Source organism: Fukomys damarensis, unplaced genomic scaffold (genome assembly GCF_012274545.1).
Source record: "Fukomys damarensis isolate Sample0158 unplaced genomic scaffold, DMR_v1.0_HiC HiC_scaffold_1, whole genome shotgun sequence".
NCBI classification, from domain to species: Eukaryota; Metazoa; Chordata; class Mammalia; order Rodentia; family Bathyergidae; genus Fukomys; species Fukomys damarensis.
In genome coordinates, this window is record NW_022900913.1 from 46,449,097 (window position 1) to 46,476,504 (window position 27,408).

The window sequence follows — 27,408 nt, forward strand, 5'->3', positions numbered from 1 at the left end:
TATATATAGCCAAATTCTTGGGGATCATTCTGCATATATATAATGAATGTGTATTGTTATAAGCTGCTAAATTGGAGTAAGTAGTCTGTTTGGCCATTCATTTGTAAACATTTGTTGATTGAATGAGTGAATGATTATTGTGCCCTGAATCTCCTGAGTAGGATTCGGAAAACAAGTGCCCAAAAATACTAAGATCAAGGCTGTAGTTTGTGTAACTCCCAAGTCTCACAGACTATAGAGCAAACCCCCAAAGAGAAAGCCTGTTTGCTTCCAGAAACCAAGTTTTATGCAAATAGCCTTACCTTACCTTTTCCAAGACTAGCTCTTCACACTGCTAGAATTCAGGGGTCTCCTAAGAATATGGATTTTAGAAGTCTATACCCACCTTTCTGATAATACATGGGTTCTTCAACTGTGCACCCCCTTTTCTTGGTTATTGTTGATACCATGCTTTTGTGGGAAAACTCCCAAATTGAATACTTTGTGGATTATGAGTACACTTCATGAATATACAGGATGCCATATAAAATAACATAAATGTTTCCTAATAGAATTAGTACACTTTCCAAGCAGTTCAGCTTGAGGCAATTATTGCACTTCCTGGGAGATACAAATTACTTTGCCCTCAGCCTCATACCAAATAACCCCCCTAAGACGCACACTAATTACCCAGAAATACACTGCCTGCCATAGCTCATTGACTAATTGACAATCAGTTTAAAACTTCAGCAAAATATCTTAAAACTTAGGCTTCACATTTAGCAAGGAAACCAACTTTGTTTATCTCCTCATTTTGGTCTGCCTCATTGGCAAAGTTGTAGTATGGTTTGTAAGTAGTGACTGAGCAGGCTTATTATAATGATCAATGATAAAGGAAGAACATTCCATCATACTGTACAGCATTTCCATCTCTCATTTCTGTGATTCTATTAAGAACAATTACCAATAATATATCCGTTAATGTAATACAAAAATAGAATGCAACCATGTGTGCAATAGTCATTGCTAATGTGGTCTGCTGAGCTCAGTGCACAGCTGTCACCAACTCTTTTCTCATGCACTTCTCAGATGTAGCCTTCGCATTCTCTGTGCCCTTTACATTCTGATCTGAGCACTTGCACCCAGAGTTCACACTGTACCTGTTTGTGCTCCTCCTGCGTCAAAAGTGAGTCGTGGACAAAAGCCAAATTCTTGGGGATCATTCTGTATTATGTTTTCTATTTGCAAATAGTTGTTAGGAACCTAACATCTTTATAAAGTCTTGCTAAATTTTATTTCTAATCATCTCAATCTTTCTAGGAGTTGACATATTATCACAAACCCTTGCTCTGGATTTGCGGGAATAGTCCAGTCTTATAGAGATGTGTATCCAAATTTCAAAGAACCGATTTAGAATTGAATATCTGCTATATGACCCATCCACATTCCTGGGATAGGTGGTACAGAGCAAATCTGGAGGAGGATAGAGTTATGGAAGGGGCAATCATTGTGAAATTACTGGACTATCATTTCTATTAGTATTGCAGGGTGCAGCCATCCAATATCCAACTAGGAGTGGCTTAAACAATTAGGGAATAATGTTTTGCACAGAATAAGGCTTTAAAAGGCAAGAAGTCGGGCTGGGACTGTAGCTGTGTCACTGAGCTCAATTCCTTTTGTTGTCCTATTCTCACATCCTTTGCCTATTGATAGGTTGCCTCCTGCTTTGAAAATGACCACTGCAGAGAAGTGGGAATGTGCCCCTGCCATGTCTAACAGGTCCATCAGGGCAACACGGGCAGATTTCAGCTTAGGTTGCAGTCACTGCAACTGACATATTGACCGCATCTGGCTATAAGGGAGGGCTGCAAGCTGTGTTAGGGCGGCTGAGTGCTGCTCCAGTAAGTCAGGGTTTTGTTAGCAAGGGGTAGTTACATGGATCCTGGAGTGGGCAGTGTACCCTCTGAGAGGGTCTGATGGAAGAGGTGCTCTCTCATGTGGAATATGAGTGACGGACACAATTCAGGCAGAGACAGGAGAGAAACAAGGGCCCTTGGTGGAGTGATAGTGAAGTAACACTGGGGAAAAAAATAACAGTGGCCTGTTCAGGAGACTCTGAGAAGGCCATTCCAGAAAAATTCTGTTCAGAGAAGTTGGGATATGTCCAGTTTCTGGAGGAACTCACCTCCTTTCCACCCCAACCATGCCTCCACTTTACTTAGGTTCAGTTGGAACTTCTGATTAAAAAAAAAAGAACAAATCTTAAGGGGACTCATCTCCCTGCACTTTGATCTTTCCCTAAGTGAGAAAGTCTTCCGCATTGGCTACATACTAGGACAAGTGGAGAGAAGTTTAAAAAAAACCAATGTGGATATCACATCTAACGAAATTGGCCTTTGGGGGTGGGATCATGATAAGAGTTTGATAACTGGATCTGAGAAAGGAAAAGTACTGTGTGTGTGTGTGTGTGTATGTGTGTGGTGTGTGGTATGTGTGTAGAGTCATTACAAATATACTCATATAAATTGTTATAGCGCATGACCTATGTGCACTATATAAAATATGCAGCATAATACTCCTCTATTGGGTGCTCTTCAGATGGCTGGTTCCCACGTAATGCTTTCCTGGATTCTTGCTGAACTCTTGGGTATGTAGTTAACCTGTGGCTGCAATTTAATCATGATTTAATAAAATCTAGCCATACACAAATATTTGGTTATGGTCCAAGTTCAATTACTGACTCACAAGGATAGTTCTAACATGTGTGTTGCTTGATATTTTTGTCTATTGACAAACAAGATGGGAGTGAAACAGTGAAGAGTATGTTGGGATTTCACCTGTTCATCAGTAACATGAGAGATTTCTTTGCCAATTGAGTAACAGCTGTCAATAGTAGAAAAATATGTCCTCAGTTTTCTGTTATTCTCAGTGCAATGGGTACAGATACAACTTTTAATTTGCATTAATACTTTATCACTTTCATGACTCTACACCAGAGATTGGGAAATTCTTTCAATAAAGGCCTAGATAGCAAACACTTTATGCTTTGTGGACCATAGTCTCTTCCCCTTCCTCTTTCTCACCCTTAATCTATCTCTCTCTCTCTCAACAATCCTTTAAAAATATAAAGACTTGTGGGTCATGCAAAAATATGTGGCTAGCTAGATTCAGTCTATGTATGGTAGATGGCTGACTTCTCATCTAGACTCTCAGCAACATAACAGATAAGCCTTGATACAGAAAGTTTGCTGATTTCTCTGGTGAAAATATCCTATAAGCTATGTATATGATAGTACTGGATATAGAGTTTGGAAGTGATGTGTAACAGCATATCATTAAATAGCATTACTATCATTTACAGTCAATAAACAACCTCAAAAACATACAGACAGTAAAATTATAACAGACTGATAGATTTTGAGCATTCACTTTATTTTTAATAAGACATTTAACTATAAGCTTATGTAATCCAATTTTTAAGTATGGCTATGTTTAACAACTGACTGAAAATTCCTGAAAACCACCATGTTTTTTGAGCTGCTGAGAATTGGCTGTGGTGCATCCTTAAGGGGAACACTGCATTTTTATTTTTTAAGGTTCCTCACAGAATGCAACATGGTTTCAGAAGGTTTGGGCCCTCAGAAGCTGGACCAGAAGACCCAGTGTATGTATTCCTTAATTTCTTCCAAATTCATCAATCACAGTTTCCAAAGTTGCTGATTAAGTCATCCAAGTTTTTCTCTGCCCATCCCAGTCATCAACTACTGACCTTGTCTTGCCCGTTATCAATGCTTAGGCAGCCTGGCCGAGCCTCTGAGATTCCCTGCTCTAATTAACCACCCTCATTATTTCTCTGCCTGAGTAGTTTTCCAGCTCCATTCTGGGATATTCATTTGCAACTTGTGAGAGGTTCTTCAACTTTTCTTTCTCAAGGAAACATTACCTGGCACACTGTTGGTGCACAACAGATACGAGGAGAATGAGCCTGCCAGGGACAGCCACGTCTCATCAGGGCTTCACGAGCTGGGAGTTCAGGAGATGAGAGCTTTTGTGTGACCCACTTTCCTGTTTGTCCTCAGTCCACCTTCCAGTACCCCCTTGCTTTGGACCTCAAGGTGCCCAGCCCTTGCCAATGTCTGGCTGAAGAGCAGGGTGGTGTGCAGGGATCTGGAGAGCCATTAGGAAGAAAGACACCAGAATAGCCCTTGCCTTTCTCCTTTGACAGCATTTGTGGTAGGGGCATGTTTTCTTCTGAATTGTGTCCTCTGTTATGATTTTAGATCTGCTGGCTGCCCTAATTTCTGGGATCTGATAAACTCACTTGTCCCCTTTGCCCCTCTGGCCCCAGAAAGCAACTTCCTACTGGTGCTAATCTTTGTTTGGGTTGTCTTACCATCCCCCTTGCCCTGTCACCTCCTTCAAAAATCTTCAAAATAATTTATTGTATTAAAATCCCTTCTCTGGGAAGCTAAGGCAGGAGGACTGTAAGTTTGAGTCACAGGTTTGAGAAGAACCTGGGCAATTTAGCAATTTAAAGAGACCCTCTATGGAAGAAGGGCGGGGGAGATGGAGGGAGAGAGAGAGAATCAAAAGGACTGGGGATGTGGGAAAGCTAATCCTTAGTACCATAAGATAGAAATCAAACAGATAATAAAATGAAATCCCATCTCTTTAGCTCTTTTGTTAGCAGGACCCTGTCAAATGCAGCCTGAAATGTTGTGCCAAGAAGTCTGCCTCTTGCCTTGCAAAGTTGGCATGTCTCCACTGGGGGCTCTGAGGAGGGATGTGGTATGGAAATGGTGTTTCAGAAAGGTTCAGTTAGTAGAGATACTGGAGTCTCAGTAACATCCTAGGGAATCTGTTAGGTAGTTGAATTTGTTGAATAATCTATGAACATGCTACAAATCTATGTAAATTTTTGTGCATACACATGTAAGCAAATATTTTTCCCTGAGGAGAGAGCTCATAGCATTTATCAGATTCTCTGTGGTGTTCCAAAATATGTTAAGAACCACTGGACTAGATATAGAAAGGTCAGTTAGGGGGTCCAAGTAATTTGGTGTTCAGTCAACTCAGTGTCCTGAGAGGACTACTTCAGAGGTCTGGAAAGGCAAGAGATGTGAACAAGCAAGAGATGTAGAGGAATCTCAAACTTAGCAATAGGGAGCTATTAGCCCCTAGAACTGAAAGGTCAAGGGGAGACAGTGATTGGGGCCTAGGACAGCTGGTGTCCAGGAGGAGGGACCTCTCTGTTCAAGAAGAGTGCTAGAGAAATGCAGGCTCCTCGGAGATGGGCTCTTGAAGCAGGGACCCTCTCCATCTACCCTGTGACTGACTTCAGTGCCTTCCCTGGTTTGAATCCAACTAGCAGCCAGCAGCCAAGGGAGCCTGGGTGACAGATGATCAGGGCTGGAGCAGGACAGAGAATGAAGGTCATTAGATGGACTGGGTCAGAGCGGAGTGGATGGAGAAGAAACAGCACACTGGAACAGTGCTTAGAGCTTCCAGAAATGCACAGAAGGGAATTGGAATGATTCATGTTTGGTAGCTCTTGGCACTGTTCCTTGAAGTCTGATCTGGATTCTGCTTTTCATCAGATCCTTGTATACTAAGTTGGCTCTAAGTGGAAAAGCCAGGTTAAGGGAAGCAAAATACAGAGGATTTTATTGTTGTAGTTAATTTCATCCTTCTGCTGGTACTTTCAAGCTCTGTGACCTGAGTTTTATCCAGAGAATATGGAGGTTGGTGTTGATGTTCTCCGTGGTGCCTGCCCTCTGGCTTGCACATTTTATGATGCTCCAAGGGTGTCTTTGGCTTCTTCCCTAGTAAAGGCATTTAGAGTTCTGGCTCCTTCTAAGGAGGGGAGCCACCTCTTCTTGACTGTTGCTTTCTGCAGTGGTTTGAAGACTGGAAAAGAGCACTGGCAATAGCATCCTGTACCTTCAAGGAAAAGACTGCAGGTTATTAGCATTTTATTGAGGTTGGCTCTGCTGTTGATTGTCAGGATTTGTAGTGAAATGCTTTAATATACATTCGCATCTAAGAGTGATGCAGGCCAAAGGAGCACTAATTTTACAGACATATTTGCATTGTAGTTTGTGTTCTAGAGAAACAACACATAAAGACACATTCTGGCAACTCTGCTTCCTTGGCTGGTGGAGGGACTTGAGAAGCATTGCTGAGGGGAGCTGGCTTTGGTATGCATTTTGGAGATTTAATTTTATTAGCCGATGCAAATGATCTGTTCCACAGATGTAAAACAAAAGGACAAGAAAATGATCCCTGTGTCAACATCAGGATGTCTGACTTAAAATCCCATTTAAATAGTGCCCTAAAAATGATCAGACACTGAATACATTATTTTTCTGACTTTGACAAAACCAGTCTGCACAAAGCAGCAACCCCATGAGGTTACGGATAAAGCAGCCCCGTTAAAACTTCAGCATTTTCATGTCAGTCACAGATTTTCTTAAGGGCTAAGTCACTGTTTAAGGACTAATGTGTTTGGAGAGGGGGAAAAAAACCCACACTGTGTCATTAGGCAGAATCCCCTTTTCATACAGGGACTTGATCAGTTTGCCCCTGATTCTGTCGCCTGCTTTATTGTCCTACTTCAAACACGGGGCCCTGGGCATCATCACAAGGAAGGACTGATTGAACTGTCGCCCTGACACTTGTCAGCTGTAGATAATATGGGTTTCAGTCCATCATGCTCACACATAAATGAACCATGACAGAGATAGACCTTTGAATAGAAAAAGCAGCTTTACTCTGGATAACCTTTCTTGAATAAATGCAACAAATAATAAAGCCTGAAAAGAGGGCGGGTAGTGATGTTCAGAACCAAATAGTTATTATCCTTTTGGACCATCAAAAATGGCCCATTTATCAAAATATTATCGAGAGAAAAGGTAGAAGTGTGGTGATTATCATAAAAATGAGGGCAGTTGAGTCTATGGGATCTTCAGTATGATATCACATAACAAAACTCAGTTACAGCTTACCAGTATTTAAAAAGGAAGCATTGTTTGTATACCAAATGGAACCCACAATTGTTCTTTGAAAATGGTGACACACATCTTCATTAAAAGAGCAGAAGAAGAATCTGAAACTCTTTCTTTATGTCTTCAAAACATTTCTTTATTATTAAAAAAGAAAGAAAGAAAGAACTCCCAATAGAAATTGTAGAAACTCTACATTTCAATCAAGACAGTCAAAAGAATGATTTGAATTTACAGGCCTGTAATTGGAACAAATTGGAAACAAAAGAAGAGCTCGTTTAAGCCACGTGATATGGCCAAGGACTGCTGTGTACAGTGTGCTAGGAGAAAAAAAATCATGTTTCTTTAAAGCAAAGCTAACTCCACTGCAGGCTCCAAGCAATTTGCATAAATGTCTCTACCATGATTTTTTTTTTTATTTATGGGCCCTAAGTTTCTAATTAAATACTAATTAATACTATCACTAGAATTGTCTCCCATCCCCAGCTCTTCATAGCTTTGTCACTTTGATTAATGCACAGTCATTTATTAACTTATTTAACAAGCTGGGGTGCCTCATGACAAACTAGATTAAATTATCCTCATAACAGTCTCATTACTGAAAAAAAAGAGAGAGAGATTTAAACTTAATAAAAATTATCCTCAATAATGTTAAAGCTTTTTCACTGTACCCTTAGAAGATAGAAATAGGTTTCTTGTTTGATTTATAATATATGGAGTTGTATAAAGCATCCATTAATAAAATTTATAAGTTCATTTAAGCTTGCACATTACAGTAGTGCTGTAGCCTTGGGTGCTTATTATTTAACTTTTGCTGTAGTTATGAAGATAATTAATGTCCTGACCAGATAGGGACTAAAATACCCACTAGAATGAGATAATTAGAGACATAAATAATGTTTAGGTTCTTCTGTGCTGCTTTTAAATTAATTGTTTTGTTTTCTATCCAAAGCTGATAAAGAAGAAAATAAGAGTTTACCAAGGAGCTGTGGAATGAAAGAGAGGCATTTGTCTGAGGGGATTGGAGAGTAATAGGAAGCCAAGTGCAACAGTTTCCAAGGGACGCTGGTCATCTGGGTAACGTTTGGCCCTTATTGCTCTCTTGCTCCCTCTAGTGACTAGGTCCTGGTGACCGGCTCACCTCGCAGCTAGGCCAGAGCTGAAGAAGGATGAATCAGAGCCGGGAAATGAAGTCACTTGATTAAGAAATAGGGTAAACTTCTTGTTTTAGGTTCTGAGGAGAAGGTGAGTCCCAAGGGAGCTCAACATGCCTATGACAGCAAATCATTCATGCTGACAAAGCGGAATGCAGGAAGGAAGCTGTGGCTAAGGCCCAGTGGTCTCCAAAGGAATCTGTATAAACACATTAACTTGTGTGGAGCGCTGACCTTCTTTGTTCAAGCTGTTTGTTAAGATGCCTAAATGCAGCGTGTTCTGGGGGCACAGTCTTGCCTCATTTTCAGTTTCTTGCTAAAATAGCACCCTCTTTAAGCTTCCTAGGTAATCTCTAGGTTCTAGGGAAAGAGGGCATTCTATTACCTGTTTGCTTCTTTTGATCTCCTAATGAAAAAGGGTTTGCTACTTAAGCTTCCTTTTAGCCTTTAGTGTCCCACATAGTTGTGTGGGGTTAGTGAAAAGGGGGAGTAGCTCCTTAGTCATAGATAGGGAGCCGACATCCCATATTGGTGACATGTCAACATTGACAAAGTCCTTTGGCATAGAGCACTCTACCTTTGTCCTCCAGAATACTTGGAGACTCAGAGGGAGGGACTGTCGCTATGGCTGCTGAGTCACATGGTGGTTTGAGTTCACAAGTGGGCTGCTACATTACTTTATTCCAGCCCAGCATCTGAGGTCCTTCCTGCTTTTCCGCATTTCTGCAGCTCACCCGGATTCCTTCCCTTTCACACCTTCTCTTTTCTCATTCTCACCTTCTCTTTTTATCCTTGATTCAGAGCAGAGATGACAATAACTGCACTACTTCTCATACTCAAATAGCAAAATGGGGACTGGTGTTCCAAGAAGTTGCTCTGAGGTCACAGTCAGGGTCACAGTCATCTCCAATAGATACCCCATCTCTGGGGCTACATAGATGGCAAAATGTCTTTATTCTTCATATCTCTTGTTTAGCATCAAGAACGTCATCTTGGCAAGTCTGTTCCTGTAAACCTGTTAGTAGATTGTGGCTTTGACCAAAACTAGATCATCACCCTAAGACTAAATATCAGCTACCTGAATCTCTAGGTTTCATCTAGGCAACTTTATTTAAACTCACTGTGCTAAGTTCCCAGGCTATCCCAGGATTCAGGTTAGGCATGGATGCTAAATCAAATCAAAGAAACCTGTAGGGAGACCAGATGAGGATTAAAGCAGAGCTTAGCAAGGGAGGAGTTTGTTCAGTACAGCAAGAGAAAGCCCCACTAGTCCTTTTCCTGTCTAGCTCCTTTCCTTTGGGTCCCCACTAGCTTCTAAACGATGGCCACAGGAAAGGAGCGTGCAGAGAAAATGGCCGCCAAATGGGCAGGCACCATGGAGTAAGGATGTGAAGTTGGAAAGGACAGAGAAGAGACTCTTTCAGAGTAGTCCTCAACCTTTAATAGGCAAAATAATGTTTAAATGCAGGTTCCCTGGTTCCAGTGTTAGAGTTGCTGATTTAATCTCTCTGAGATGAGGCCAGGAAGCTGCATTTAAAATAGTCCTTAAATGGTTCTGATGCAGAGGGTCAGACTGTGGACTCGTTGTTCTGAGACACTGGGTAAGGAAAGACAGGAAGAGAAAATGGAAGAACTGAGAGGAAGTGACGGAATGTTGTCCCGGTCCTTCTGTCGACACTGCTTACCTGGGACTGCATCTTCGAGTGGCCATTGTGAGGGTGTGTGTGTGCGATGTGTGCGAAAGGCTCTCCTCATGGCCAGAGTGGGAGATTTGGTCACAAGCTTCTATCAGCACCTCTCCTGAGGGCTACCCAGGTGGCTGAGCTGAAATCTTAGTCTACTGTGTGTCTTCATGAGGCTGCTTCTATAAGATCTGTCATTCTCCTGTTTACCTCTTCTGGTAGCTGAATCCTTCGGTATCAGAAAGAAAAATAGGAGTGCAGCAGTACTGAGCCAGGGTTGATACAAACACTTCAGCAAAGAGAAGACTGTCTAGAGGGGGCCTATTTCTCATCTCTGCAGCAGCCCCCTGGAATAGTCAACGTATGAAAGTTAACCTTGTTAAATGACCTCAGGCATCTTTGGCTTAGTTGGATTTGGAGTCACTGTGGCATGTCTGGCTTCTGGAGGCCAGGTCTATTATTTAAGCCATGGTGCTGGAAGATTAACTTTAGAACTAAACATGCACCCAGCTGCAACTTCCTGATGTATTGAGATTTCCCTAGTATGCTCTTAATGTCTTTACAACCATGAAGCCAGTGGGGTGGATGTGTCATATGGGCACACAGTTTCATGCAGTGAACATCCATGGTCACAGGCGGGCACTGTGCTGGGTGTTGGTGCTAGATGATGAAAGAGAGTTCTTGTAGATTGGTTTGACTGTTGCCCCTTTAGGGCTAACAGTGACAGCACCCTGATATAAAAGAGTAAGCCCAGACAGGTTACCTGTGGTTGAAGTGCTAGGTCTTTCAGTCCAGGTTGGAAGGTGAAGGAAGCAAAGCCATGTGGGAGCTGAGAGGATGGAAAAATGGAAAAAAATAATGGGACGAAGGGGTCAAGGAGATTTAGAGGACTTTTGGATTTGAGGGAACAAGAATCATGGGGGAGAGGATGTGCTCAGAGAGCAAAGGAAAAGATTGGGGGTATGTCAGATGGAACAGAAGAGGGAAGGAAATGAAGGGGCGTGGAGAGCAAGTGTGTTGGATGAATAGTCCACCCGGATGTTGGAGAGTCCAAGGTGTTGCGCAAAGGGAGACAAGAAGGAATTTATACCACAGGAGAGGAGAAATGGTCTCGGAGGAGGCCACAGACTGAAGAATCAGAGGCCTCTGGGAAGGAGGGGAAGGAAGGAGCTGACCCTGGTGGGAGACTTGCTCCAGTGGAAACAGGAAGAGAAATGAATGCTCTAAGGGAGTCGCTCACCGTGAAATGAAGGCTCCAGAGGGCACTGGGTGCAAGCACAAGTGTTGGAAGGGATGGGGCTGGCTTGGAGGGGATGCTCAGGTTTGTGCTAAGAGCCATCCTGCAACCCTCTCCACATATGGGGGTGCTGTTTATTATTATTATTTTTGGTACCAGGTTTCGAACTCGGGACCTTGTGCTCGCAAAGCAGGTGGCAGAACCACTGAGCTAAATCCCCGGCATGTGGGTGCAATTTTTAAATGGTCTGCTTGGGAGGTTGTGGAATTGATTTTGTGAGCATAACTGGCATTTTTCTTTTTTTAAAGGAATGCAAAAATATTTTTCATTCAAAAACTCGAAATAAGCTATCTGTAGGCCCGGACAATGACAACCATAAAGCATCATAGATTTTCCACCAGGAAATAACTGAAATGCATAACCTGTCCTCAGTCTCTTTTTTCCAAGCAATTTCCCTGAGATGATTGGTGAGAAACACAACTTCAAGTTCATGAATAATGATCATGCACTATTTTAGGAATCAGAATGTGCCGCCTCCTATGCCACCTCCACCAGTCCGCCCATGCCCGGGTCCTCCTCCTCTCAAGGATCTGCATGACGACTGGTTCACTCTCTCACCCAGCAGCAGCCCCTCCTACCTCAGTAGAGCCATGAAACCTCTCCTACATTGGCCACGAAACCTCTGCAAGGCCTCCGAGGGGCGTCCGAGTGGCTTTGCACAATGTTTGCAGCTATCAGGCCCCTTATGACTTTCATGCTTGCCAAGATCATTGCAGGCATTTTGGGCGTCTTCAATGTAATTTCTCTTCATCTGTTTTTGATCTTTATTAGATAGAGTTAGTGAGTCTAAAGGTGGAATGTCCTAAAATGCAGACAAACCATCTCCCAGAAAGATGCCTTCTTCACAAGGAGCTGGAGCAACGATGAGCGCCTCTAGAGCCCCAGTTTTCATTTGGTTCCACTGCACCTGCTCCACCAGCCTCCAGCCTGACAAAGCCATCTGACTTTGCCATGTGTCCACTAGGTTCTTCCTCTTTCAATCCACAAGAAGCTGCCTTCCTTGGATATGTTTCTTCGTTTGAGACTTGTCGCCTTTCTCTTTCAAGGACACAGCACCGTCATTGCTTGCAATGACTTCTACTTTTTTTGGAACTGAACATCTTGAAGATTTTGGGTCAACCTCTCTTTTCCAAACACCTGCAAAAGGCCTTTAAAAATGAGCCAGGTTCAGGGAATAGTTTTTCTTTATTCTCCCAATTTTGTTTAGAGTACGTTATGCGGGTGTTTTGATGAGAATACAGAAGCACCTTGAGACAATGTATTTCTTTGAAATGTGAGAATTTAAGATCATTGCTATTCCAGGACAAGGCTTGGGTATACAGTTTTTATTGCTTTAATTTGCATTATTTCATTTACTTCTCCAAACTTTCTCAATTAGCAACAGCTTGATCTTGCAGATGAGATCATAGAAGCCAGAGGAAACTCAGAAATTTACATGTTTAGTAGTTGGTGGAGTCAGGACCAGAGCCTAGGTGTTGACTCTATGTCCAGTGTTCTTTCTCCTAGATTATTCTGCCTTTCTCACTGAGGACAGATTAGACAGTAAGGTCATTCCTGCTCAGAAGCATGACAGGTAAGACTTGTAAGGCTCCCTGTACTGTATCGAACCCAACCCCCACCTTCTTAGATATTCAGTAAATGTACCTAATAAGGGGAAATGTAAACCATAGGATTGAATACCTATAAATACTATTCCTGGAAAGAAAAGCCCCATTTTTATAAACATATAAAAATATGGAAAAAATCACATTTTATCTTTGTGTTGGGGCCATGGCCACGGTAATCTTCTCTGTATTGTTCCAATTGTAGTATACATGCTGTTAAACAAGCTCCAGAATATTTTAAAAACTAATGTACTACAATAGAAAATTCAAAGCTCTAGAATATTTAAAAACAAATATACTATAATACAAAATATCCAAGTACATCATGTAGTAAAGTATTGTTTGGGGAAACATTTGTGTTGGATACATGTATGTTTATACATGTGAGTCTTGATATCAAATTTATTGTGCATTGTGGATTGCACTAACGAATGTTGGGAAGCCATTGGTGTATTGGAAAAAGCGTTGGAAAGCGAGTTCTGATACTTAATTTCAGTCTTTATTCTGCCAAAAACCAACTACGTGAGTTTGGCCAAAGAACTTCACTCCCCAGGGCCTCCATTTCCTTATCTATAAAATGAGCGGTAAGACTAGATTATCTTTGCATTCCCTTCCTCTAAAATTCTATCATTCTGGTGATTCTTTCATGACATTGATGAAACACAAAAGCCTTTCAAATGGGAAGTCTGGTGGGGAGAGGTGGCTGAGCAGAGAGACAAACAAGAGCCAGCTACAGTCATGTGACTCTGCCTTCAGCAGCTGCTGCCCTCATGATCCTGCCTGCTGCTTGCAGTCTTGTTGATGTCACCCCAGGATGCTGCTGCCACGAGGGTGTGAATGATGACCTGCTCAAATCCAAGTTGGAGCCTGTGGACTGCAGTGGAGGTGAGGACTGCCAAACACACACACCTGGTACCACGCTCAGCACTGCTAGGTGCTCAGAAGTAGTTTTTAATGACAAGCATGATAAATATTCTAAGACAGAAGTACAGGAAAGGCAACTTAGAACAAGTCAAAATTTAGGAGCTGTATTTCCTTAACAGTCAAAGTGGCCCTGGAGAAATAGAGACCATCCTTAGAAAACAGCTCCCCCCACCAAAAACAAAACCAGGGGACTGATTTCAGAAAATATGCAATGAGAAAAACTTAGCATAACTCTTCATTTGGTGTGGATTAGCACTCAGTTGTCTAAAGAACAGGGACTTCTTGTAATTTTTCACTCATTTGATGGATAAGATGCAAAGTTAATTTCAAGATGGAGAAATACCCAAGAGGTTGCCTGTTTTCTGTTAAAACAGAAGACATCTTTGACATTAGCATGTGAGATATTATATGTGTGTGTGTTTACAGAAGAATTGATAAATGCATTACATGCATAAATTATTTATTAATTCTGGAACAGTATACAACATGACAAGAAATGATATATATTTGTGTGATATGCACACACATGGAGAAATGACGGAGTGTTTTTCTCTCAGGTGGAAACATAATACCAGGAAACATCCTGCCTCTGAAAACAAAAGTACAAAGATATTCCAACAATTGAAGGTTGTAGTTTTGCAAAATTGCTTATTATTCATTGCACTTGGAAATAGGGCATGGAGAAGACAATCATCTTTCCCATCCTCAATCTCTTTAGTGTGCTTCAATTTTCATGTCACTTGCTAGGGAAGAATTAATAAGATGTGTCTGTTGGCCTTCAAAAAAACCTGATTGATAAGAGCCTTGTGTTCATAAAGCAAATCAAAAGCGGGCTTCGGGGCTGGGGATTTAGTTCAGTGGTTCTGCTGCCTGACTTGTAAGCTTAAGGACCCAAGTTCGATCCCTGATACCAAAAAATAAAGTGGGCTTGGTTGTTGTTGAACACGCTGTACTTGTAAAGAAATTAATAATTGAAATCATTTCAGTTGGGAGGGCACTGAACTGCCAGCTGTGCACCAACACCTCATCTGGTAAATGATGTTTCAATGGTGTAGGCATAGAAAATCCACTCCTGGCCCACGCAAGAGTCTCTTCCAGCACCACTTTCCAGACCCTCCCCCTGTTCAGGTGACTGGGTAGACGGAAGGGGTGCATGCCTTTCTGGTCATGACTCATCATGGCTGAGTCTCATGTGAGAAGTTGATGTAGCAACTTCTTCACTTATTCCATCTACTTTCAAAAAACAAAACCAAAACAGGATTCAAAACCAAAATAAAAATAACTCCCAATAAAGTCCCAACAACAGGGAAATAAAAAACCCAGCCTGTACTAACCAAGCAGTCATTATTTTTGGCTGTGGGTTGGGCCGTTGACATGCTCTTTGGCCGCCCATCATTGTGTACACCCGTCTGACTGGAATTTTTGTGAACTGGGAAAGGGATGGTTATATTTGGCCTCTAGAAGGGAAGTCACTGAGGTAGAGAGGCAGCTTTAGGTCACAGTGTCTGAGCCAACAGGAGGGGGAAGCAACTCCCGCATTTCCAGTTAAGGAAGTGGGTGGGACAACACAGCTGAAAGCTTTGGCAGGAGTCAGGTGCACATGTTCCACCCTTACCCAGCAGCCTCCAGGAGACAGCCTGACTCTGGCTGACCTGGCCGCGTCTGGCTGCCAGGTCTGAGGGTCAGAGGCACCTCCCCCAGCATGGGCCTGGCTACTGCGCCTTTGAGTGCTTGGTCTAGACAATTGTCTTCTCCTGGTGTTGCATTTAAGGCAGCTTCTGTGCTGTTGTTTATGAGTTATTATTCCCAAACCCTGTATTTGCCACTGGATGGTGGGTGCTTTGGTTTGCCTTTTTTGCCCACATGGCTTCCACACACAAGGACATTGTGAAGATCATACATGGACAAGACTTCCTTCCTCCCTGAAGTTCTGGGTTAGGGTTATATATATAAAAAAATTAAACCTTCAGTTGTGTTATAAAAAGAATGGCTCTAGAGTCGTGATAGAAAACAAGATTATTGTTTATGAATATACCACTACAGTATGCATTTTGAAAGGCTCATTGACTTAGTTCCAGTTCGGGAAACCACACAGATATACATTAGATATTCATTATATTTCCTTAGCTGCTTTTATTAGAAATGCCCATGGTGCCAATGGCAAGGAGGATCTTTCAGGGGCTGAATCAATGCTTGAAACTCATCAGTTTCTTATAGGCAGTTTTGGTTTAAGGTATTTTGATGATTTTATAGAAATGTTTTACCCTATTAAAAAGCTATCACTTAAACTGTGATGCAGGGCAGGCACACATTAGATGATAAATGGCTTTATGTGAGAGATTTCAAATTTGTCAAATCTGCATTAAAGAACTATATTTAAAATTGGTTCGAAGGTTGGTGAATTCTCCAGGTGAAAATGACATTTGTTTTATAGATCCCTCTGAAACAATCCCCCCAGAGTTTTCATTTGCATAAATCGTATCCAAGTTCATCACTCCAGGAACAGCCAGCAAGGTGGAGGAGCCTCTTCTGCTTGCGTGTTCCCTTTTGCTTTGGGTCAATTTCTTCATGTGTAAACACAGTGGGACTAGATGACTCAGAGGTAAGAATATTTGCATTCATTCATTCATTCATTCATTCACCAGTTACTTATAGAGCAGGTGAAGGCACTAAATAAACACCACACACAAAACCTTCTTTGTTCTCCTGCAGGAGACATCCTGCTCAGACAAAGACAATACATGGTGCAGATAATTTCATGAATCAGGAAGTGCCCTGAAGGCCATCAAGGAGAATGTCATGGTGGCAAGGGTGCATGGGTAGTGGCAGGACCTCTTCTAGGAAAAGGTCATTTCAGCCAAAGAAATGGCACTCCGGGCAACATGTGGAGGAAGAGCATTCCAGGAGAGGGACCAGCCAAGACAGGTGGCAGACTGATGGCATGTCCAGGAAAATAAAGGCCTACGTCCTGGATGGGTAGAGGGAAAACACTACTGGAAAAAAACCCGAAGCCTGTGGGGTAGTGGAAAGAGATAGGAGGGAGGAAATGTGTTCAGTAACACTAGAATTAGAGGTGGATGGACATGTTAAGATGGATGAAGCTGTGTTGCAATGAGGAGCAAGCCTCACAGCTCAGAGGCTGAACCCCGTTCTTTCTTGTGCTTGTTATGGAAGTGTGCACACTTATCTCTGAGTGGGTAGCAGATTCCTGCCATCATGTCTCCGCCATCTCAGCAGACTTTATTTCTAGGCTCACGAGGGAAAAGGGATGAGCAGAAGTTGTGTGGAAGTTTCTGAGGAATTTGCCTGAGGGTATGCAGTCACAGACAGGCTCTGTGTTTCTCCCACTCAGACTCCAACCTAACTGTAGGAAGCATGGGAAATCAAGTGTTTGGGGTGATGAAGAAGAAGAAAGCACTGAATGGTGAGTGTCTAGTAGCCTTTGCCAGAAGAGCGATAAGGAAAAAGGAGGGGATCCTGCTGCCCCCCCCCCGCAACTTGAGGTTGTACACTGGTACCATCTTGGCCAGGTGTGCTGGTGAAAGAGCTGGGAAAGGAAAGGAAAGGAATACCCTCACAATGATGAGTTTGATAATGTTCACCAAAGAAGACAGACAAGAATGAGGCGGACGATATAATTTCAGCCTTGGGAGGAAGCTCATTGAATGATCTCACTCCAGGCTGAAACTAAGTCATTTTGCTGTGTGTTTGGAGCCTGGAGGATAAGCCAGATTTGATGCTTGAGAATCCTAACTCCTTTTTTCTGGCATTCAGGGCTTCCTTCCATCTGGCTTTAGCATATGTTCTACCCACCTCAACCATATGCTCGGGCCAGGCCAGACCTCTTGATGCTTCTCGCTCAGTAGGAAATGGATTCCATCCCACTGTGTTCTCATATTTTTCTCCTCTTGCAATGCCTGGTCCCTTCTCTTTCTCCAAATGTGTCAGTCCTTCTTATCTTTGTGGAGCCTTCCCTGCTTTCTCTTATCTCAGCTAGAGTGGGTCATATGCATTATTCCTTTGCAACCCTAGTTCACTGCATGGTTGGCCCAAGGGTGTACGGTCACAGGCAGGCTCTGTGTTTCTCCCATTCAGCCTCCAAATATGCTCAGATGGGTCCTTATTTCCCATCCTTTAGAGACATCTCACACAGATCCTGTAGTGTTCTACATTGCTTCCAATTATTAAACCTATCAATTTTGATTACTTTGAAGTATTAAAGATCAAGTTCAGTTTAATGTAAAACTTCAATCTCACCTCCAAATCAATGGTACTGACTTAAGCTAAAGCCCTTATGAGGAAGGGTTGGTGTGCAGTTTGATCCTCCCTCTGCCTCATCTCTCTCTGGCTCTTCCAGGGTCCAGGTGGGTTTTGGTGAGATTACAGAGAGAGGTACAAAAGATGATCTCACATCAGAATTTCTGTAGGGTCACTGTACATGGGCCACTCGGTGCCCTTCATCTTGGCAGGGGGACTATCAAGTTTTCTCATGGGGTGCAGTGTTGGAGAATTTCCTCTCATGCATCACAAAAACTTCATACCTCTCTTCTGATTACTCTGCTTCAGCCACTGTGGCCTCCTTTCTGTTCTCCGTGCTGCCTCAAAGCCATTGCATCTTCATTCCCTCTGCCCGCAGCCCTTGGCCTCTCCCTCTCAATCTAGTTATATTTTAAATCTCAGCGCAATCACCAATTTTTTGGAGAATCCTAACTTAAACTATCACCCTAGGGCACACCCTCACCATGCACTCTCACAGCCCTTCTAATGAGAATATTAATTGTGTCAACAGTTGTTTAGCACCCATCTTTTCTGCTTGCATGTGGATTCCAAGAGGACTTGATAAATAGATTTTTTTTTTTTTTTTTTTTTTTTTTGGTACCAGGGATCGAACTCTGCTCCTTGGGCTTGCAAGGCAGGCCACCGAACTGCTGAGCTAAATCCCCAGCCCCAGATAAATAGATTTTTGTAGAAAGACAGAATAAATGGATTTTCCCAATATGCTTATGAGAACTCTAATATATCAGTAACTAGTTGTGGGAATGACATGAAGTTGAAAGCAGGAGCCATGTCTATTAACCTCTGAATTTGCTGTATGATTTGGTGCATAGTAGGAGTACATAGTAGTGAATAGGTGTTCTATAGATACCTGCTGCCTAAGTGTTGTGAAGAACCTTATGAGAGTTAAACCCCAAAATAGGGAATTGGCTGGAACGTAGTTCTGACCTGAACCTTGCAGATTCTCTCAATGTTAGCAGAAGAGTTATTGCTGTCCTTGCAAATATTATGCCAGCCAAAGCAGGGGACTTTACTCTAACTAGCTGACTTGCGATTCCATAGTCCAAAAGGAACACGAATGTAGGAAGGGGACTTGGATAATGTAACCATAGATCCAAAGGAAAGGGACAATTTGTCCCTTTGTTTCCTTTAAATTACTTGTACCACTATCAGTCTAGCCACTACAATTCCTGGGCTCTTCAAATAGGGTCACCATATGTGCCTTCAACCTGACTTGTATGAAGACTTGTTTTATTAGTCACAATTAGCTGCAGGTGCAAGGACTGAGGGCACAACTATCTGTGTCTGGAATCACCTCCTCACATATGCAATTAAACACTTGCACACTCAGAATTAGGTTCAAGTGGCTAATTGCACCCGGAAGTAGGTAATTGCAGGTGCAATTAGATGCAAGTGCAATTTTTCACCCGAGACTAATTGCTCCCAAAGTAAGGAGATAGGGATTGGAAATTCAGCACCGATGGTACGTGTGGTTATTGCAACCACCTGTGATTTTAATAGCCCTCCCCCTCTGACTTTAAGTGTGGTGGCTTTCCCTTTAGTTTTTATGAACAGTTAGGTTGCTTAACTCCTGTGTGTTTGTTTTACCTCATTGTCTTCTCCAGTGGGTCTTCTTTTTCTCACATAGACTCTCTTTCTTCAGGATCTTTCTTTCTTTCTTCTGGAATTGTTGGCTATTTAAAGGACATATGCTCTAACTGTTCAACTACCTAAAACTCCTTAGAATCTAGCTGAGAAATGGTCAGTAACTTGAACAGCATAGCAGGTGGTAACTTCCAATTAGGTCTTGCACACACTTCCTTGAGAAATATCATCTGAACATGACAGATGAAAAGCTCTGCTCCCTACCTCAGATGAGGACCACTCACTCCATCAAAAGCCCGCAACTTGTCTTCTACAGCAAGTTCCACTTGACACATTTTGTTGTATAAACTTTTCTCTTGTATTTATGAGTCCAATCAGAAAACCACTATATAACACACATACCCATGCATGCATGTACGTACTGCATGTATATTTGATAATTATAAAATTAAAGCATACCTGGGAAAGTACAATTAGTTTTGGTTTAAATTTAATACTAACAAAGGGAACCAAAACTGTTAATGCTACTTCAGAAGGTCTTTTGATTATGTAAATATTAGTTAGGTAAGGAGTTGATCATGGTAGTTATTTTAACAGAGAAAATTTAATAAATGAAATCAATTAAACCAGTATTAGCAGACTAAAAGGCAAAAAGAAAGGAATCTTGAGGTATCTCAGTGATAGTAACAGTAGGAAACAACTCCCACCTGAAGAGCTGAGGAAGAAAAGGCAAGAGGCTGGGGCCTTGGGTTATTGTATCTGGTTTCTCATAGGAGAGGCTGGCAGAGCCCAGTACAGAGCCTTGGTGTGGGTGAGAGGAGGACTGCACAGAGCTAAGACCCAGAACTTGGAGCAGGAGGCGCTATCAGAACTTGGAAGAGTCCCTGAAGAGCTGGAGACCAAGCTCGGGGTGGGGCACTTCCCAGATGGCACTGCAATCTGCTGAGCAGAGAGGCACCCATTTATAATGAGGAAGACATGCTACAATGAGTGCCCTGGAGCCTGTGGTGGTTCTCTTGGATTAGATCAAACCAGGATGGAGCATGTTTTGGTAGGAGATGGGGAAATGACAATTGCAGAAAAGAAAAGGGCATGAAGTTAATGAGCACGAGCCTTTGCAGGGGTGTGTGCTTTTAATGTGTCTTATTTTCTCTAAATCCAGCATTTTCTTTTGCATGATTATTCATTTTATCATGCGAAAATGTGAGCATGCACGAGAGAGCAAGTGAGCCAGAGAGAGAGAGAGAGCAGAAGAGAATCTATCTTAGTAAGACCCAGCAGCCGAGGTCAGAAGATGGTAGTCCTAGCAGGTGTGCACAGTTGGCCCTGCCCAGGATATGAAGCTGATTTCATTTCCTTGCAGCTTACCTGGCTGGTTAAATCCTCTTTCCTGCTGGGAGAGTCCAGGGCAGCCTAAAGCTGACCTCCTGACTTCCACAGAGTGCTGACTCCTCCTCCACTTCCTTGCTTAGTCATTCTGAGGTGGGACAGGCTCCCACTTGCAAAGCTGGTGGCGGCCTCAGCTGAATGCCAATCTGATGGGGCAGTCAACCCCTTTGATCTCCCTCTGGCTATTGAATCTGCCATTGTTTAGACTGGTGTACATGGACTGGTGACAAAGTTTGTGATGACAACGGGAGGGGAAGGGAGGAGAGTGGAAGGCCTTTGACTTGGCCTGGGGATCTGGCAACACTTTATTGCTCCAGTCAGATTTTGCTACTCCTGGCTCCAGCTGTGGGCTGTGAAGGTCAATCGGTGGTCACTGCCCACAGGAAGGTGGTGTTTACTCGGTGGCGGCAGAGCCAGGCTCCTTAATGGATTGCTTTGCTGAGCACTTCCACTCGGCAAAGGGAGATAATGTTCCTTTGCCTTATCATCCTGTGTGGTTGCATCTTGGGTCTCTCAAGAGGGGAATAAATATTAGGGGGAGTTGGTTCACCTACTGAGGGTTTGGGCTAAGAAAACCCTTGGTTTTCTCAGGAAAAATGAATAAAAGAACATGATGCAAAAAAATGGAAATAGAAGAAAGAAAATAGCAGGTTTAAAAAGTGTGACTAATCTATAATAGTCACTAACAGCATTATAGGTGATTTCCCCCACACCTCTCCTGTGAAAATACTTCCTTTATTCATTCCGTAAGTATTAGTTGAGTGCCTACTGCAGCCAGGGGCTAGAGATGGGACTATGAACAAGAAAGATAAAAATTCTAGATTATATTCTGGGCAGGGGGAAAGGTCAAGTGTCTTATACATGTAATTTTATATCCCATTTTCACTTGTCACTATCTTGCACTGCGCTTATCATTGTACCATCTTTATCCATTATTCCGAGGATTGCTTGCTTTTCCAAGTGAATGGATCAGAGTTCACTTAACCATTTCATTACTATCAATTATGAGCACTGTTTACAGTTTTCCATTTTAAGTAAAACTGTGATAAATGTGTTAGTATAGACACATTTAAAAAATGTCTATGCCTTTTTTTTTTTTTTTTTTTTTTTGTACCAGGGATTGAACTCGGGTCCTTGCACTTGCAAGGCAGGCCACTGAACCGCTGAGCTAAATCCCCAGCCACCTCTGGATTTTGAGCAATTTCCTCCCTGATATTCTTCAATATTGGTACAGTTGACTCTAAGACTGATTAATTAAGCAGAACAGGAAGGTACTGGCTGTTGTACAGTAGCTCACAGAGTTGACAGAAGTCTGGAGGACCAAGCTCAGAAAAGCAGCAGGAAGAAGGGCCAGGAAGCAAAAATGCAGAACATGGGCACTCTCAGAACAGTTTGTGTGCGCCTGGCTAAAGTCACCTCCTCACTGCCTGAGACTCTGGACTCCAACAGTATGGCATGGAATTTCTACCCTCCTTGAGACTATCTGATGTCCCTGGGATTCCAAGTTGAGCTGGGGGTACCAGCTTGGCTGAGCAGGGTCACCAGCCTGCTTCTCTGTGTTAGGCAGTGAGGGGGAGTTGGAGCAGCTGTCCTTCCTGGCTTGCTTAGTGGGACTGAATTTCTGCCCCTCACCTCTGATGTGGTATTTGGATCCTGGGTTGGAAAGAGGAGGAATAACCATGAAAAATGTTCCTTTACTGTACGTGGGATGGTTGAGGGTTAGGCACAGTGAAAGGGAAGTTGGTTTTGCTTGCCAGAGTCGGGTATAAGTATAATATGCTTAGCGTGCAACTGCTCAGCATGGCTAGTGTGCCGGTACATCTTTTACCTCCATTTTATTTTACCAAATTATCTCCATTTTCTAGGGAGGGAATGGAAGCTTGGAAAAGAAAGTGACCAACTCATAACTCACAGCCAGCAAACCTGAGCCTCGAGGATGGGTCTTCTGAGGTAAGAGGGCTGGCTAAACTTGTATGACTGCTCCATGCTGGCTGGTCACTGGTAAGAGGGGGCCTAGAGCCATTCCCTCCCTTGCTGGAATAAAGATCCTTTCAACAAAAGGGGCCTTTGTAACAAGCCTCTCTTTGGCCACAAGGCTGTTCCTGGAGTAGTTAAGGCTTGTAATCTTTAGATATGAGGTTACCTGACAACCCTGGACAGTGATACAGCAGTATGAGTTTAGTGCCCATGCTGGATTTGAAATGCATATCCAGCTACTCCCTGACCTAGACTGCCCTGTTCCTTCTGCCTGACCACTCCCTATAAGGACCAGACAATACCACTGGTCCCAGGGCATGGGGTGCTAGCTGCAGTCTCTTAGCAGTGCTAGGGAAGAAGGCTCTTATCTGGGCCTTTGATGAGCATCTGCTTCGCTGCTCCTTTGAGGAAAAATGTCACAGTCTTCTGAGGGTCCTTAGGTACCCTGAGGTAGTCCTGAGGCAATGACCACCTGCATCTACCGATGTTTGGTGCCTTCCCTGATGTGGGGAGTAACCACTGTTCTCTATCTAGGGAGACATTCTCCCCTGGATTCCCTTGGGGTCTTGGCAGTGAGCATTAAAATTGTCTCATTTAGCCAAGCCTCATGGTACATGCCTATAATTCCAGCACCCTAAGAGGCTGAGGTAATAAAATAGCAAGTTTGAGCCCAGCCTGAGCAACTTAGCCGACCCTGTCTCAACATACAAAATAAAAAACGATGGAGGATGTAGTTCAGTCTGAGTCCTTGGGTTCAATCTCCAGTATCGCCCCCACAGGGCTCACGATTCTAGGCACTCTCTGTGAGACTGTGCTTCTGTTTTAAAAGCTTCTCATCTAGAGAAAAGACCAACAGACCATCTTGACTTTCCCTAGAAGTAAGGAATTAGCTTTCGTCCAACTTGTGCTACTGGGAACCTTGAAGAATACCAGCACTTAGAGGGGTAGAGAGAAGATTGTCTCTCTCTAGGCAGCACCCTGTGTCCTGGCCTCACCCCAGGGGTGTTCTGCACGAGGTCGTCTCTCCTGGCCTCTGGACTTTTGGTGCACTGCTCATTGGCCAGCAAAGGAGAGATTCCAGTGTGTGGCTTAAAGTGGACTTTTGGTAGTGGTAGAGTTAACATTCATGTGTGCATCTTCATGACAGGAAAAGACTTTTAGTTGTGCTGAAGTGTACACTCCCATCACAAAAGTAGCTGAACCACTTTACTGAGAACTTGACACAGGTTTTCAACAGTTTTGGGCTCTCAGTTCCTCGTCACCAAGATAAAGTTTCAGGGCATCTGGGAGTCAGGAAGGGGACAGATAGGCTGAGTCTTGCAGGAAGCATGAGGTACCCGGCAAGGAAGGCCTGTTGTCTTGGGATCACCCTGACCACTCCCCCTCAGGGACCAGCACCCTCCCCAGGCCTTAGCTCCGAAGTCAGCTCTTTAGGGCCCAGAGACCAGCTTACCTGGGGCTCTGCACACAGCACCAGGCAGGGTAGTGGGGTGGTTCTCATGGTGTGTGTAGTTCAGGGCTGCATTTCTTACAGAGGGTTTAAAACCAATAATAAAATTGACTCTAAGTCAGTCTTTTTATTAGCCCTAGGCCAGCAATTCTAAACAATATCAGTAATAAAATAACCCTCCCCCCAAATCTTTTGTTGGTCCATATTCTAAACAATTGCTGTGGTAACTGTTGAATTTTACTTATACATATTCTTAATTACATATATGTGGGTATATATATATAATTTCATATTAGCATATTTCACTTTATTTCCCTTTAGTAAATATTCTATTCTATGTGGAAGTCACTTAGGAGAACTCCCAGTCAGGAAGAACAGTTTGAGATGGGTTGGAGCTGATTTCAAACTCAATCTATGTCTCACTTTGTGGTACTAGGTTTGTTTATGTTTAAGTCATCGATAAAGGGTGATAGCACCGTGACTGCAAAGGCAGGGCACAAATCCGACCTAATTCAATTCTGTTTTTCTGTGTGACCACTTGGAATTTTAATTTGTTTAAAATTTAGTATATGCAAATTTTGGTTTATATGTGGAATAGTTAAGTGAATTTGAAAAAAAATCTTTAAAATTTAAATTACTTCTTTTAAAAATCATTTTACAGCTAATGAATGAATCATGATAAGTATAATAACTACTGATTATCATATGATTATCACTGAAAATCATTTTGTCACATACAGAAGGGTGTTCAAAAAAGGATCGGTTGTGGGTATGCAGTGTGCTAGGCCTGCCTCTGTGTATGCTGATTCAGACAACAGAAATCACTGCATCCCTTTGAAAAATGTAGGGAATTAAGAGTCAGGGGTTAATTGGCCTACAGATATTTTGGAAAGCCTGGACAAGCAGGCTGGAGCTGGAGCCTCCAGAATGTCTCTGCTAGGGCAGAGGATGCTGTGTCCCCTGACCCCTGCAGAGCCCACCTCCTCTGGGCTGTGATCTGGGCCATCAAGGTAAAGACCTTTTGCTCTGCCCCCATCCTCAGCTATCTAGTCTGTAAAGTGGGGTATTGGGGCAAATGCGTCTGATTGGTGGAACCCTAATTGCAAAGAAGGAAGTGAAATATTGCTTTCACTTTGCAGTGTCTGCAGCACAGGGTGGGCCCCCGGGAATGTCTGGAATGAAGGTGGAGCAAGCTAGTACCCAGCTCTCTCCTTGTCTACCCTGCCAAATCTCTGCATCTGACCTTCTGGATCCTCGCGCACAGTATAAGGACCTCCTCTGATCACAGCCAGGCCCTGGTCCATGCTGGCTTCTGGGTCAAGCATCTGTCTCATAGCCAAGAGTTTCCAGGTCAGCCCGTATTTGTGCTGTCCTCTTGCTCTCTGGTACCCCCAAGAGAGGAGCGTTCCTCCCTAGACTCTTCACTGTAGAATCTTCTGACGGTGCACTGTGAATCTCCAAAGTTCCTCTACCTTCTCTCTAAACTTCTGTTGGGTCAGAGTTGCTCCCAAGCGTCCAGCCCTCTGTAATGCCAACCTTGAACTCCACCCCCACTCAATTACATGTCTTCTTAACATTATTTTTTTTTTCATAATAACTTTGTGTTTCAGGGATTCTTCTCAGTAGAAGTGGCAGATTAAATACAACTTCTATCCTTAAGGAGTTTTCACTATTTTTCTCACAACATTAAAAATATTCAAGTCTGCATTTATACTTGGGCAGCTAATTTTCAGCCCATCCATCCCTTCTGGGGTTAGTGGGTGTTTGAGGGTGATGCTGGGATGGAAGGTAGATTCCAATCAGGTGACAGTTCAGAGAGGGGCAGGATGCAACTTTGGCATGCAAGTGCCAGGTGAGGCCCAGGCTCCTACAGGAGGTTTAACCCTGTGTCCATCTTGTAGCACAGTGGGCAGGGCTCATGGGGAAGCAGGGTAGCCACACTGTTGCCTGAATCCTTTACCTTAAGGTAGGGAAGAAAGAGCACATGGTGAAATGGAACTGAAGAGGCTGGACTTCTTTCTGTTACAGCCTCTTGACAGCTCTGGCACCACAGAACAGTCAGTGACCCTCTCTGGGGAAGGATGTTACATCAGATGAAGATGGTTCTTACTTCTAGTGTGGTAGGTCTGGGGGAAAAAGGTGGCACAGAGGAAGCAAGAGGTAGGACTTGTACTTGGGTATATCCTTCTGGATTGCCTCTGATGGAAATCCCTGAGACAGCACAGGTTGGCAGTGTGGCTGGCTAGTCCTTACTTCACCTTGCCCTACCCCCGGTCACCATCAAAATAGTCAGAGATGTGACTAGGATACTGAGTCCCCACATGGAGAGGAACCAAGGTAGGGAGTAGGCCTGGAAATAGCTCAGGTTCTTTCCCGTCTACATATTCATACAGGACCATGCACTCTTCTGAAACCTTTACTTTCTTCTCTGCAACTTCTTCATGACCTGAACTCCACTTGACTTCTAAGAATGGGGACAGAACATTTGACCCAGTGGGATCACTGAATAAAGGAAGTCTCATTTATTTCCCCAGAGTCCATGCCATGTTTAGTTTTATACACACGTGCACACACATATAGACATATATGTGTTTATATATAAAATATATGCATGTGTATTTATTTTATCATGGTTTTCTCTTACCAGAATAACTAGACATCTTGCTGATGCCTCCAACCAACCACTAAATCTCTCCAAAGGAGAGCATAGTTAAGATTAGACTCTTCTCCAAAGATGCAGCTAATTCCAACCAGCATATTAAGATTCTAAAGTTAAGAGTGCATTATGAAATGTGAACTGCTGTGACATTGTCAAATAAAATGACTTGTGGGCTTGGGAGGTTGGTGTTTGTAGGCAGAGTCCAAAGTGTGCATCTTAATCTTGATTTCCTTTGGGACTATTTTGTCCACTGTGTTCCTGACTCTGATTATGTTCTTGTGCAAACAAACTAGCTCTAGTCCCTAAGGCTGGACAGTTCCTTTTTCCTTTTTTTCCCTTTTTCCCTTCTTTTTACAAAGGATAAATTGGGGTTTTTTTTTGTTTTGGTTTTGGTTTTTGTGGGTTTTTTTTT

The 27,408-nt window shown here is 43.0% G+C and overlaps 1 long non-coding RNA gene and 1 other non-coding gene across 3 annotated transcripts in view; one reads left to right on the plus strand and one right to left on the minus strand.

The window, feature by feature from the left end:
• LOC117285200 overlaps positions 1 to 27,408 on the plus strand; it is a 68,640-nt gene that overhangs the window by 2,522 nt on the left and 38,710 nt on the right. Inside the window, exons 1-2 of one of the 2 annotated variants that reach the window (XR_004516164.1) lie at positions 13,433 to 13,602; positions 22,776 to 22,860. This is a non-coding gene — a long non-coding RNA (uncharacterized LOC117285200). Of the gene's footprint in view, positions 1 to 13,432; positions 13,603 to 22,775; positions 22,861 to 27,408 lie in introns of those variants that run through there. The other variant, XR_004516169.1, reaches the window with a different exon arrangement.
• Positions 12,842 to 12,945, minus strand: LOC117285585. Its single transcript, XR_004516651.1, has one exon. It is a non-coding gene; the product is annotated as a U6 spliceosomal RNA (small nuclear RNA).